General features: G+C 38.7%; 1 protein-coding gene across 1 annotated transcript in view; it reads right to left on the reverse strand.

The window, feature by feature from the left end:
* LOC114501818 (ubiquitin-conjugating enzyme E2 E2) overlaps positions 1–13,065 on the reverse strand; it is a 262,437-nt gene that overhangs the window by 198,274 nt on the left and 51,098 nt on the right. The gene's annotated exons all lie outside the window — the stretch shown is intronic.

Raw genomic sequence — 13,065 nt, forward strand, 5'->3', positions numbered from 1 at the left:
GTACCTGTATTATCTGGAAGAACAGAAAGAGCAATTCCAGAATAACTTTTAACTTACAGTCTCTACCATTAATCACAGCCACACACAGACTTGCTATAAAAACAATAGGCAATCTTATCTGCAATCTTATCTTACACAAACATTTCTCCCAGTTGTGAAGCTACTTAGAGTTTCTCATTAGTGAAATGAAGGGGCCAACAGTGGGAGAAAGGAGTATGTGACCAGACTCTGCAATGCAGTTGAATTTGATGTGCCATTACATGATTTCCAGAAACTTTCTGAAACCAAAACTATATACAACCTCAGACTTTTAAAAAGATATGTGACATTAATTATAACCTTTCTCTCACTTATCAATATTCCTAGTAAGGTTAAATAATTAGAAAAATTGAGGAACTGAAATCTCTTAAATGTTTCTCATAGTGGCACATTATCTTGCATAATGAAGCACTTAGGTCTTACTAGCTGAAAAATAAATGAACAAATAAAACCAGGAGGACTTTTGCAGCTGCTTAGGGAATCATAAAAGAGTATAACATTCTGACTCCCTTGGACAACGACTAAATTTATAACTCTTCTGGACTTCAAAACCCAGAAATGAAGAAGAATGAAAATTAATTAGCCTATTTCATTAAATACATTTTCGTGTTCTCTGTAAAATACTAAAGGAACTACATGTGTTAAAATTCTAACGGTAACATCTTAGTGTCACAGTTACCACCGTAGGAGAACTCCTTTTCTGCAGCTGCGGTTTCAGTTACCCACAGTCAAGCGTGGTTCAAAAACATTAGATAAAAGATTCCAGACAAAACAACTCAATAAATAATCAGTGTTAAATTCAAACTTATTAAAGTACACCTTTCTGAGTAGTGTGATGAAATTTCTCACTGTCCTGCCCAGGGCTGTTCATCAATCATCCTTTGTTCGGCACATCCATGCTAGAGACACAACCCTCACTTGGTCACTTAGCAGTCATCTGGGTTATCAGATCAGCTGTCACAGTACTGCAGGGCTTGTGTTCAGGGAACTCTTAATTTACCCAACGTGCCGTGGCCCCAAAGCGCACGAGCAGTAATACCGGCAATGCCAATGTGCCAGAGAGAAGATGGGAAGTGCATCCTTTCAGTGGAAAGGTGAAGAAAGTTTTCAAGTTAATAAGGAAAGAAAAAAGCCGTATCTTGAGCTGACTAAGATCTATGTTAAGAACAAATCTATCCATGAAATTGGGAAGAAGGAAAGGAAACTCACACTAGTTTTGCTGTCGTACTGCAAACTAGAAAAGTCACGGCTACGGTGTGTGACAAGGTCTTAGGATAGAAAAGGCATTAAATTTGTGGGGAACAGACATGAACAGAAAACGTGTTCCAACTCACAGCAATACCTCGCACCAGGAAATGTTGAGTCTATACAAAGGTTTTATAGCAAAGGATTCCCTGAAATGAGTAACCACAGTCACATAACTTTTATTACAGTACATTGTTATGATTGTTATATTGTTGGTTACTGTTGTTAATCTCTTACTATGCCTAATTTATAAATTAAACTTTTTCCATAGGTATGTATCATAGTAAAAAACAGTACATGGTGGGGGGGGCAAAAGTAGGTTTACAGTTGTGAGTACGCAAAACGAGTTTATTCTCGTACTCTTATTTATTTATTAATTATTGTGTTATTTCTTATTATTAACCTACTTTGCCCACCCCTGTACAGGGTTTGGTACTATTCTCAATTTCAGACATCCACTGGGGGGTCCTGGAACATACTCCCCGAGGATAAGAGGGACTACAAACACATATTCAAGAAAAAGCTTCTGAAAGTATGGTCTACTCCTGGCAGCCAAATAACCTGGAGCATTTATGTCCTGCTTGCAGCCCAGTTATCAGACTTGTATAAAAACCATGGGACGAGTACACACACTGAGTGTTTTTATTTGCTTTTCCATGTATTATTGTTTCATGTTTCATTTCATATTATTACTACCCGTAAAACATTTTATTATTAAATGTAAATCCTTGTCCCAAAGAAAAGAAACTAAAGGATAGCTCTATTGTGGCTTCTTCAATCCTTAATAGTAAGTAAAAATACTCTAATTTTGTATTCTTTGTGAACGAAATAAATGCATTCCTAGAAGACTCAGAACTGCTCAAGTTTGCTACTAAATAAGGACCTACCCTGCCCTGCTTCCCATTAACTTTCTATCAGCAGATCTAGTTTTCATTAGGGGACTAGTCCTAGTTGGTGGCAGAAGCAATTGGTGTTGTTTAAATATTTATAGTTTCATTTCAGTTCCCCCTTGGTTAGCTGAACAGACGTAAAACCAACCTCTTTATCATATGTGCCGCTTCCTGTAATTCACAACTGAGCCTAACTGCGCTATTCATTATATCACACACAATTTAACAAAACAAAATACCATAGATAAAGAAAATAATCAGAAATCCATTTAGGTCTTTTTTTTTCTTTTTAATTCTTTTCCAAAAACAAGGTGTGAAAGAAATCCTGAGGAAACATTCCTTAACTACTTTTTTTACTTTCCTGCTTTAGTTGATGGTAGGTAAGTCAGGACTGTATGTGATAATAGGAGGCAGAAAATAATAGGGATAAGGCACAAAAACCTGTTTTCATTCATCTTTACACCTAATTGAAGAAATCTGCTAACAAGCAGCACAAATGAAGGGTGTGAACTTCATTTCCTAGTCCGCTTTCCCGGACTGCAGCTAACAGAGAGCGGAGTGGTCAGACTGCAGCGGCCAGAGGGAGCAGAGAAAGGCACGGAAAACACAGGAACTCCTTCGTCAGCCCCCCACCACAGTTGTCTGGGTACATCCAATTTTAACCTCGCTTTACAATTTATAAGGCAGTTTGACCTTTCTTAAATTTACTTATGGGACAGTCAAAAGTTTAGCTAAGATTTTTATTGTTAAACAAACTTAAGACAAATGTGACAGATATCAAGCAACAGTTTCATTGGTGTAAGAAATTAAATGTCCTGAGCAATACTTTTACTAATGAAGTCACAGATTCAGCTACTGCATGCAACATTACAATGAGACTTGTTTCAACCAAGTCCCAAATAACTGTGAGTGATGAAGCAAGAATAAACTGGCCCAACACCAACTGAAGACTCCAGAGTATTTATGCAGCAAAACCCAACGAAACATCATGTAGTAAGTAACCAAACATTTAACACTGCACAGTTATTCCACACGCAGAAAACAGCATGTGAAGACACAGACACACGAGGGCCAGGTGCAGCAGGTGGAGGTGGAGGCCAAGGCTGGAGTGGGGCATCGGCTCACCAAGGAATGTCAGGAATTGCTGGCAAACAGCAGAAGCCACAAGAGGCAAGGAAGGGTCCTCCCCCACAGGTTCGGCGGGAACATGGCCCTGCTGACACCTTGATTTTGGACTTCTATCCTCCAGAACTATGAGACAATACACACCCATTGTTTGAAGGCACCGGTTTGTGGTGATTTGTGAAAGCAGCTATAGGATACTAACACAGCCAGCACTAGTGGTGACCGACAATAGAGGGTGACACTGATGACACACACTAGTCAGAAGCACAGGTGATGGGGCACTCCATTAAGTAAACACAAACAATATATCTCAAACAAATGAATTACAGGAAATTTAAGGAAAATAGATTTATTTCTTTATAATGTGTTCAGCTTTACTAATGTTAGACCACAACTATATTTTTTAGTATCATAATGACATGATGGATGTAAGGAGATATACTTATATTACATAGACATATGCTTATAAGAAGATATACCTAAATATGGATAGATAGGTATACCTAACAGATAAGTGGATATAAATAGATATAGCTAAAATAAATATAAAATTCTTCAAAAACTCCTCCTTTAGACATAAATAGAACTTTTTCATTAAAGTTTTAATTTTAACCTTTATCACATAAGTATACAAGAGGGACCTAAAAAAAACCCCGAAATTATCTTCTGGAGGGTGGGCCCCTGTAGTACAGGCTTCCAGCACAAGGTGTGTTCTAGGAACCCATGTGCATCAGTGTACCAGCTGGTGTTGTTGTGAGAGGCTGTGTTTGGCTTCAGTGATTTCTTTTTTGAAGACTTTTTCAACATGTTTGCCCATCTCATGCTGGGTGACTTATGAGCACACCTACCTGCACTGAATGTGCAGCAGTTTGACACAAAGAAATGGCATAACCCTAGTGTCCCACCCTCCCCATTCACCCGATCTTGCCCCAAGTGACTCCCCCAACCCGTGAGAAAAGTCCTCCAAGGGAAACATTTTGCCATGTGGAAGAGGTAAAACAAAAAACGGCAGAAGCACTAAAAGTCATCAAAATTGACGAGCTCAAAAACTGTTTTGAGTAGTAGAAAAAAATGTGTCTATAAGTGCATTGCATCAAATGGAGAGTACTTTGAAAGTGAAGTTTAAATGTGTCAGAATAAATACACAATTTTTATAAAGAAATTTAGGGTTATTTTTGGGTCCTCCCTCGTATATGCATTCTATACAATATATCACCCATAAAACTAATGTTTCTGAGTTAAAGTGTACGGAGTATGTCTGGAAGATAAAATACATCTTTGCATTTAAACTCTACTAACAGTCAATCACAGTAATCCCCGCTCAGTGAGCGGACTCACGGTGACTGATTCCTCAGTATCTGGGTCGGGCAAGCTATTTACCCAAGCCACAGTCAGTTAGAATGGGACTCCACACCCTACTCAAAGGCAGCCCACGAAAGGCTGAGCACAGCAGAAACTGGGGGTCTCACTGACAGCTGGTGTGAATACTCTGCCCTCTGGTCATCTGAGATCGGAAGGTGACTGACCGACCCACCTGACCTTCTATGGGAATGCTGAATGTGAAACAAGAGGGAAAATAACGTTGAGAGGATAAAGGAGAATGAGTAAAAATAGAAAAGGAGGGTAGGGAGCAGGTACAGAGAAGCTGGGCCTCCAGTATTCATTCCTTTACTCAACACGTGTTTACTGAACCAAAGCAGTAGGCTGCACACTGGGCAGCGTAGTAGGACAATTACGGCAAGTGCCACCAAAAGAAGACACCGCTCAGACAACTGGGTCATCAGGGCTGTTAGGTCAATGGGCTTTCCAAATAAACATTAACCTCAACCCTTGTCGACTGCCAGGGACAGATGGGGAAAAAGTGCATGATGTTCAGGATCAAAGAGATTGTATGACTGTATCTAGTCCCATTCATAATCCGTGGAAACTTCCCAGTTAAAAGGGGCACCAGTGTTTGCCTGATCCATATCCACTCTTCACTGTAGGGGGAAGGGGGCTATGGTGTAGGTATAGCAGTTACATTTCCCAAATATTAGAACTACCAAAATTTTTACCATTAGCAAATAATACTGGGTGCAAACTGGAAGGCTAATAAACACCCTTCCCAAAACTGTTTTAAGGGGATTAATTGACCACAGGGATTGTCCTTGACAAAACTTTAAAACAGGGTGTGACAGGTTCTTTATGCTTGGAAGCCACTGTCGAAGCCCCATCTCATTCTCATGCCACTGTGTTCTCTTCCCTATTCAAAGCCTCCTAAGGAAAGAAGGTGGTGTCAGTGATTTGATTCTTAACATGGTAATAAGTCAAACACGTTTTCTCTCCCAGGTTCATTTGCACTTATAGCCTTCTAATAAGTGAATAAAAGGCATTGTTGACTACTAATGGATTATAAGCATCAGTGAGTTAATGGTAATAGAGGTGCTGAAGAAAGAAGGGTAAGAATTTCCTGAACTAACACCTTAACTACTGAATGGAATCTGTCAATTTATTACCAGAAAATGAAAGAATGGTACAATTACTAAAAATGACAGTAAAAACTTACACAATGACTCGAGTGTATGATCAGTAAAGCATATGTAAATTCTAATTTACATTAAATTCTAATAACATTACGAAGTGATAATTCATTATACTGAATGAGTTATCACCACACGATGCCCCTAAACATCACAAAACGAACATGGTAACGTCTGTTAAAATAAACCATCAAGAAATCATAAATCGTGAGTGATACTGCCATGTCTGCTTCTGTACTGCTAGGGTTTTGTCATTTAGGTTTTCACAGTATAATTATGCAAAATTTACTGCAGAATTCTACCACGAATCAATTCTTTTTATTTCTAAATTAGTTTCAGATTTTCTAAGTTAATATTGATCATTTGATGACTGTTTATAATTTAGTGTAGTTAAACAATTGCTCAACATCTTTAGAAAGCTGCATCTAGGAAGCATACAGCTAATTCCTTTCAGCAAATGCTTCTGTGTACCTACAACATGTCCTAGACATATAATGCACTAAAATGAAGTTACAGTGACAGCTACATAGACATGTTAATTATAAGCGTCTTTTTACTGGCACTAAAACTCCTCAAAATAACTCCTCTTGGATATGGAATATTTTTACTCATTCTCATCTGCAAGATTATATATGGTTAAGTATTAGTAGTTATCTAATTTCATATTTTAAGGGACTTATCAAACCTTTAATATTTTTATTACCTTACAATAAAGGGGCTACTGTATTTCTTAAAAAGATTTTATTTATTTATTTTTAGGGAGAGGGGAAGGGAGGGAGAAAAAAAGGGAAAGAAACATCAGTTGGTTGCCTCTTGTGTGCCCACAACTGGGGACGTGGCCCACATCCCAGGCACGTGCCCTGACTGGGAATTGAACCCATGACCTTTCGCTTTGTGGGATGACACTCAACCAAATGAGCCACACCAAAAGGGGCGGGGCTACTGTTATTTTAAAAGGACAAAAAATTACTTCTTTTTCCTAAATTAAATATATTTAATTTTCTAGATTCAAACTAGTCATGACACTGTACCCATTAAATGAGAAATATTAAGCAACATGAGAAATTTAATGTGTATTATTTTTCACATATGCATATAACATGATTATGTGTTAATATACAAGGCATCTAAGAATGCTTCAATGCATGTTTATTTGGAAAATTGCTCTCTGAAATGCAGTTATTCTTTTCCAGAAGGTGAAAATTGCTTCATATAATTTGCACACCTTTCCACTCATTTATCAGCTATTTTCTTAGTTCCAAATTATAACATCTGACTGGATACTATTTGAATATTCACTTAAAGTTTTATTAGTTCAACAACTTTAGATCACTGACTAAAAGCTGAGGGTCACACTCAGTGGAACTGAAAATTCTGTGCATATACTTTATACAACACAATTTAGAAATTCAGACTGTTTTTGTCATGCTTGTTTTTCAATAGTCAAAAATTAGTCCTCAAAGCTTAATTAATGCCTGTTATCCTAAACAGGGGTTCTCAGCACAGCAACACAGTTCTTTGACTGCAGCCAAGATCTGTGCCATTTTGGTCAAAACCACAGAGCCCCCTCAGTGGCCCAAACACACTAAATACCCAGTAATATTGATCTAGTTAATCTCTAGGGCCCACGCTATAGTTAATAACAGAATCAGAAGTAAGCCAAACCCCCTAATTTAGAGACCAAGGCTAAGATCTTTGATACCCTCCTATTACCCATTACTAGGTATGGATGGGAAAGTTGGACAGTGAAGAAACCCGATGGGAAAAAGTCAATTCTTCTGAAATACATGTTGGGCAAGCATTCCATGGGTACCGTAAACTGCCAGACACGTGAACAAGTGGATCCTAGAGCAAAATGAGCCTGAAACACAGCTGGAGGCAAAAGTAACAAACCTGAAGCTGTCCTACCTCAGGCGCGCAAGAGAAGGTAGGGTTCTCTGGAAAAACAATAAATAATGCTGGGGAAACGACAGGCAGCAGGAAGAGGAAGACCAAGTAGGAGATGGACTGACTGACGCCATGAAGGTCACCATAGGAGCTGAGCAAGGCTGTTGAGGACAGGTCACCACGGACACTTATCAGGAGTCAGAGTCCATTCAAGGGTGTGCTAACACACACACACATTTTTAAAAAGCAAGGAGGAAAACAATGACTTTTACAATGACTAATTTCTTAGAGAAATATTTACGTTGATCTTAGGAACAGCAAGCAGAGGTTTTGGTTCTAGTTCTTAGATGGGATGGCTAGTCTAATGAGGTTTACATAGTAAACACAATGTATAGATACAAATGTTGATCTTTGAAGCTTACAGCCAATTATGACTGCCTGAAACCCACACCATTAATTATCAAGTGAAAATCTTATTATCACAACATCTGGCTTCTGGCTATAGCCAGTCTCTGAAAACAGGAGTCAGCATGGATTTGAGAAGGTTACTGTGTGAATACAATAATTTTACATGTTGCTGTGAACTAATAAACACTTTCAATTTATTTTTTAGTTTGGTATTTAATAACATCTTATTATAAAACTAATTTTATCTCCCTACCATATCACTACTATTTTTCTAGTGTACAGCCACCAACCACAGTTAAATATGATTAGGCCCCACGCTGAATTAATCAATCTGATAATGGCAGACATTATTAAGAAAGCATACCTGATATGGTCACAATGCCTACTATCAAAAGCATGCACACCAAAACCTTTGCTTTTCCAGAACTCTGCCACTGCTTAAATTGGCTGAGTTTTATTTTGTTTTGGTTTAAAGAATAAAAGAAAAAAAACACCTTTTTATCTCTTCCTTAGGCAGACATTATAGAATAAAATAAAAATAAAGTAAAAATTAGGTAGGAGGTAGGTAACTTACTGAAGGAGGTGACTAAAAATATAGTAATTGAGAATTGCAGCACCTCTTTAGTAACCAAGTGATGCACATGTCAGGTAGCTGTCTTACTTTCACTGGCATCGCGAGGCAGAATGAAACAGAAATTACAGAACAAAATAAAATAAAAATTAGTTTCCCTCGACTTCTCTCCCTCACACTGTGTCTGACCAATCTACACAGCCCTCAACTTCTTTCAAGTAAGGCCCTCGAGTGGCTTCCGCTCTGATGTGGTCTGTGGGGGGTCTGATGGGATGAAGGCGAACATCAGCAGCAACAAATAGCAGCTCAAATTCAGGTTCCCAATGAATCTGGATCTGCTGGGCACCACATCCTGATCTGAATACAGGCGTACCTCGCTTGTGCTTTGCGTTCCTGTGCTTCACAGATACTGCATTTTCTACAAATGGAAGGTTGTGGCCACCCTGCATCAAGCAAGCCTGTCAGCACTACTTTTCCAACAGCATTTACTCACTTCATGTCTCTGTGCCACACTTTGGTCATTCTCACAGTATTTCAAAGGTTTTCCTTATTATTGTATTCGTTATGGTGACTCATGATCTGTCGGTTATCTTTGATGTTGTTATGGTAATTGTTTTGGGCACCATGCATCATGCTGCTGTAAGACTGCAACCCTCCTCAACAACACTGCGTGTGTTCCAGCAACTCCAACAACTTGCCATTCCTCATCTCTCTTCCTCTCTCTGGGCCTTCCTACCACCCGAGACACAATATCGAAATAAGGCCAAATAAGAATCCTACAATGGCCTCATAACAAACTGCACACAGATGTTTTTAACAGCTTTACTCCAAAACATGGAAGTAACCAAAATGCCCTTCGGTAGGTGAATGGCTACACCGTGGGACATCCAGACAATGGGATATCCCCAGTGCTAAAAAGAAATGAGCTATCGAGCCATGAAAAGAAGGGAGCAACTTTAAATGTGAATTTACTAAGTGAAAGAGGCCAGTCTGAGAAGGCTGCACATACTGTATGATTCCAACTATACAACAGTCTGAAGGCCTACGGAGACAGTAAAAATATCAGGCATGAGGGAGGAAGAGATGAACACTCAAAGCGTGAAGGACTTGTAGGGTACTAAAGCTATTCCTTATAATATTATAATGGTGGCTAAATGTCATACGTTTGTCCAAACCCAAAGAATGTGCAATACCAAGAGTAACACTAATGTAAATTATGGACTCTGAATAACACTGACGTGTTAACATGAGTTCACCAACTGCAACAAAAGTGCCACTCTGCTGGACTATGTTGTTAGTTGAGGAGACTGTGCATTTGGAGGGAGGGGTGTGAGGGAAACCTGTACCTTCTGCTCAATTTTTCCTGGAACTCAAAATGCTCTAAAAAATAAGGTGCATTTTTTAAAAAGTTACAGACACAAAAAAGTAAAAAGCATATTTCACTTGTATAAATATGGTCACCTTACAGAAATAAACTGTCAAGGATTTTCTGTGTTTCACAGCCTTTTATTTCATATAAATCAAAACATTATGACAAATGCCTTCTTTCCTGAGGTGGTGATGTTTAGAAGATCACTACCAAAAGAAACATGTTTGCAATAGACATTATAATGATTTGACTTTTGGTAGCTTGTTTTACTGTTATTTTTACAAATAAACTGATATAGAAAGGCAAAAACTGATACAGAAAGGCAAACTACTTACAAGCACCCCATGCAAAAGCAGTACATGAAGGTGACATTTTTCAACAGGCTATAAATCAGTTGATAGAAACTGGTTGAAGTTGTTATTCTACTTTTAACTGTAACTGCTAACCCCACTTACACCAAAATCATTTCCGAGGCCATGGCCACCTCTCGTATTCTACTCTAAACAGTTGGTGACACCTCCCATTTTGTCCCACTACACACATCTACTAGTTCCCACCTTGGCTCCCCTCTTCAGGCATCTGTTTTGCTTCCCACCTTTCTCATCAAATGTACATTCTTGGTCTTATCTTCAGTCTGCTCAATTACACGTTCTAATCTCGCACGTGCAGTTGCCATCCCATCCTGCTGGCATTCCAATCTCACCCCACTGCTCGGCTTATTATCAGAATAATTAATTCATACCTTACAAAGCAATCGCATGGTTATATATGTACTGTCATCTCTTCTCATTAACCTTTTCTTTTAAAATCCATTCCTAACACTCATTCTCTTAGAAAGAGATTTTTTTTTTAAATGGCAGTAGCTGAACAGATCAAAGAGGCAGATCTAAGTGAAGGAAAGCAAAAACACAGAACATAAGGAATTATACAAGAAGAGATTTCTTTCTGATTATTGATCTTATAATCCCGGGGGATGAAGAAAGGTAAATCAAATGCTACCCAGTATACAGTAAATTTCTTCACAAAATACTGGTATTTTTCCAAATTAACAAAAAAAAAAGATAAAACTGATGCTGACATGTATAGGATTAAATATTGGGTATTTTATTTTTTGCTTCAAATGTACCATGAAAAAGTTAAAAAGCCAGAAGAAAGGCCTAATATATTAAACATGCCTTCCCTTAAGCAAAATAAAGCAGTGCAGCCCAGGAGAGCTACTCTGTTGCAGATCTTCACTCATGAGACTGGCCCTCAGACAACATACAAGAACACAAGTTGAATAAGCTCATGGTGTGACATGACAGGCTTGGAGGCATGGGGCCAGTGAAGGGCTAGTCCTGCTTTGATCGAGAACAGCTGGGTGGGAGATGATCCCCAAGACCGACCTTAGCCTGAGCCGCGTGCTGTGGGTATCATTACATTCGCCCCATTTACATCACAATCTGAGACCACGCTAGTTCTGGCTTGGCCTCCCCTCAAAGATGAAGACCCACACAGAGGGGCCCTGCGCCTGGAGTTGTTAACACAGCTTCTCGCACAAGCCATATCCACCATCTGCAGCAGTGATTTTCGACCTTCTCATCTCATGGCACAAACAAACTAATTACTATATTTTCTACCGATCTGACAAAAAGAATAGGTATAATTTTGATTCACTCACACTGGATGGCTATTGTTGTGTTGACTATTGTCACTTTTTATTTGACAATCTAAGGGAAAAGAGGTTAGTTCCCCTGACTAAATAGTCAGGTACTGCATATTTTAAAAACTGTCATTGCACACCAGCTGAAAACCAATGATCTAGACCACAAGTGGCAAACACAAGGCCCACAGGCCAAATCTGGCCCTCCACCTCGTTTTATCTGGCCAAGCACCTTGTTTCTACCCAGAGGCAGCGCTGAGCCCTCGCTTAACTGTTAAGGAGTAGTTACATTTCTACAATCCTAAAATCACATTTGGCCCTTTGAAAGCAACCACGAGGCTGATGTGGCCCCCGGTGGAAGTGAGTTTGACACTCCTGACGTAGAGGCAAGAAATACATGGTCCATAAAAACACCACACTCGCAACACCTGAGGTGGGACAATGGAGAAATAACTAAGTTGGTGCCACTTCCTTCTTGGTTCACAACCCAAATGGATTTCTATTCCTTTTGGAGTGCCTGATATTCTGTTAAACACACAGGTAGGTCAGAAAGAGCTGAAACAAATTGCATATTACTCAAGCTAGATCAGATGCCACCCTAATAACTCCTGGGGGAATAAAACTAACATGGACAGTAATAAGGAGAAAGCGATTTTGTGCATGTGTGTGTGTGAATGTGTATGTATTATACACACATGTGGGCCTTGGAACTAAGCAGATAAAGCTTCTAGGTAAACAAACAAATATCAAAGCAACATCTAAAGCACTGCATTAAAATGTAGAAAGAACTCAGCAAAAAATGCAGCCAAGCTACTGACCTAATTTAGTATTATTATGAAGAATTTACATATCCTCATAATTTCAAAAGGACTTTAATTTTTTAAGAAATGTGTAACCTCAACAAATCACATTTTAAAATTTATAACTCAGAATTAAAAAGTCCTTGATGAAATAACATACCCTTTAAGAATAGAGTCTGAACTACTAACTTGTTTTTTTTGACAAAGATTAAAACACAAGTTTCTTTATTTTATATTACTAACAAAACCACTCACATGTATTGTTGCGGAATATCATCAGTAACCTAAATTCCCAAACATTAAATATGACAAGTCAGCATCAATATTTTTCTTAGAAATCATTTTAATTAGAAATATAAGATCACAAATACAATCTTATTAAAGTCAATAAAGGCTTCCCCATTCACACTGGAAGCATGGGTACCCTGAAAAGAACTTTGCATCAGAACTTTGTGAGAACAGAAAAACTAGCACAAACAGAACACGTGCCACAGCTGCCTCACAGGCTTACGAAAGACACTACCCCTGGCTCTTGTAACACAGTGCTGTTTCCTGAGTTAACTTCAAAGG

This window comes from Phyllostomus discolor, chromosome 7, assembly GCF_004126475.2.
Source record: "Phyllostomus discolor isolate MPI-MPIP mPhyDis1 chromosome 7, mPhyDis1.pri.v3, whole genome shotgun sequence".
NCBI lineage: Eukaryota > Metazoa > Chordata > Mammalia > Chiroptera > Phyllostomidae > Phyllostomus > Phyllostomus discolor.